This window comes from Chenopodium album, chromosome 8 (genome assembly GCF_948465745.1).
Source record: "Chenopodium album chromosome 8, dcCheAlbu1.1, whole genome shotgun sequence".
In the NCBI taxonomy this organism is placed as follows: Eukaryota; Viridiplantae; Streptophyta; class Magnoliopsida; order Caryophyllales; family Amaranthaceae; genus Chenopodium; species Chenopodium album.
The window spans coordinates 17,533,011-17,535,443 of record NC_137841.1 but is presented as its reverse complement, the minus strand read 5'-3'; the positions used below and the strand labels follow the sequence as shown (position 1 = coordinate 17,535,443).

Here is a 2,433-nt window from a genome sequence, read left to right as displayed (position 1 = left end):
AATTCCCCATATGACAAGGGCGGGAAAAGCTACCAGGATCCTTTATTTAGGAGGGGATTTATTTTGCAATAAGGCGCTACAATCCTCTGTGAAAGCTACAGTTTCTACTTCACTAAAGGCCCTTTTCCTAATTAGAATGTCTTTCATAAATTTAGCATATGCAGGAACCTGAGTGATTAAATCAATGAAAGGAACTGTTACCTACAGGTTTTTTACAACCTCTAAGAACTTACCAAATTGTTTATCAAACTTACTCTTCAATTGTCTATTAGGGAACCGTAGTTTGATAACCGGGCTTTTCATATCTCCTCCCTTATCCTGAGATTTACCCTGCACAGAAACATTAGAAGGGTTATTATTTGTTTGTAGCCTTGCAGGGTTAGCCGGATTAGCGTTTGGTATAGAGGAATCTAGATCAGGAACTGGTCCATCTTCCTTTGGCATAGGAGGCCCATCATAATGGGAACCACTCCTTAGAGTGATTGCATTGGCATGATCTATAGGATGGATAGGCCGCGATGGTAGAGCTCCCTGCTGACGCGATTATAGGGTAGATGAAAGTTGTGCAATTTGATTATCCATAATTTTGTCGTGGGCTAAAATAGAATCAATTTGCGCATCCCTACTCTCCATATGCTTTTTCATATTAGTAAGCATTGCTCTAATTTCTGTCATGGCAGGGTCAGAAGATGATGAGGGTGATGCTTGGCTTTTCTGGCCATAATTTGGATGGTAATATTTTTGCTGTGGTGGGGGTTGCTGTTGTGGTTGTTGTGGAGGTGGAGGGTTTTATACATTGGTACTCCGGTACGAAAGATATGGATGGTTCCGGTAACCAGCATTAAAAGAGTTGGAATATGGGTTATTCTGCCTATAGGTTTGAAAGGCATTAACGTGTTCCATGGAATTCCTACAATCTTGCTCCCAATACCCTACAATTCCACAATTTTCACAAAAGCTTCATTGTTAGCAACAGCAGAAACATTAGCTACAGAGTTAGGAGTGGTAGTACGATTATCTAATTTTTTACAAATAGACGTTAATTGAGCTTGCAAAAAGGATACATAATCGACATTATGTTTTCCTTTATTTGCAAACCCTCTCGGATTCCCGTATTGGGAATTGCGTATTGCCATGTCTTCGATAACCTGTCCTGCATCGTCCACATTTAAATTCATGAATCTCCCACTGGCTGCAGAATCTAGAACTGATCTAGAAGAATTTCCAAGTCCATTGTAGAAAGCTTGGATTAATTGTCATTGTGCTAGATTGTGGTGGGGGCATTCTCTCTGTAGATCCTTGAACCTCTCCCAAGCCTCATATAACGTTTCATCGGCCTCTTGAGCAAAATTCTTAATAGCACTCCTTAGTACCGCTGTTCTCTCTGCAGGATAATATTTATTATAGAAATTCAAGGCAAGAGTTTCCTAGTTAGTAATACCAAGTGCAGTTCTATTCAAACCATTAAACCATAATTTAGCCTTGCCACATAATGAAAAAGGAAAAAAAATCTCCCTGATTTGGTCTTGCGTGACCCCGGCTTGTCTAATGGTGTTGCAATACTGGCAGAAATCTGCAATGTGAAGATTAGGATCTTCACCCTTAGCTCCACTAAATTGCTTCCTCTCTATCATAGTGATAAATTGGGACTTGATCTCAAATTGAACTCCATCTAGAGGCGGAGTGGGGGTAAGGTGCGGGAAATCAATGAGCTTCGGCTGCGAGTAGTCACTGAGTTTCTTTTGGGTCGTCGTCTCTGATTCTGAATCTGAAGGAATTTCTGCGTCACTAGAATCAGAGGGAGGGTCTATTCGATTATTGTCCTCCTCAGAACCCGCCAGAATTTGTCTATAAATTTTCCTTTGCCTATGAAACGAGCGTTCGATCTCAGGATCGAATGGAATGTAACCTGATCTGGAACACCTGGGCATAAACAAGGAACTAAAAGATAAATATAAGAATTGCCTCAAAGAACTAACGTTCTCTAAGACAAAAGGGGATAATCTAGACTACAAAAAATAATTAGAAAATAAAAATAAAACCGTTTCCTCGGCAACGATGCCAAATTTTGACAGGGTAAAGTCATATCCCCTAATAAAAAATATTACCTAAGTCCTCTAACTAATGAAGATAGGGAAGTAGGGCCGAATCCACAGGGAAACAAGTCTTTCTACTCCTAATTAATTATTATAATCTAAATTATCAAGGTAACCAATGTTGTTTTAATTAAAGACTATACTACGAAGAATATGATCAGGGAAAATAAAGTAGAGAGAAATTAAATATTAAAAGGCCTAGGGCATAGGTTCACTAATAAACAATATTCCAGGGAAAATCATAATAAGCAATCATCAAGCATCAATGAATCAGATTATAAAGGGCTTTTGCTACGTATTATAATCACAGAGTTAATTTACCGGTATTAAATCTCAT

The 2,433-nt window shown here is 38.8% G+C and overlaps 1 non-coding gene across 1 annotated transcript; it reads left to right on the top strand.

Moving 5' to 3' along the window:
• Positions 1-1,266: 1,266 nt before the first annotated feature.
• Positions 1,267-1,373, top strand: LOC145556979 (small nucleolar RNA R71). Its single transcript, XR_014092065.1, has one exon. It is a non-coding gene; the product is annotated as a small nucleolar RNA R71 (small nucleolar RNA).
• The last annotated feature ends 1,060 nt before the right edge of the window (positions 1,374-2,433 follow it).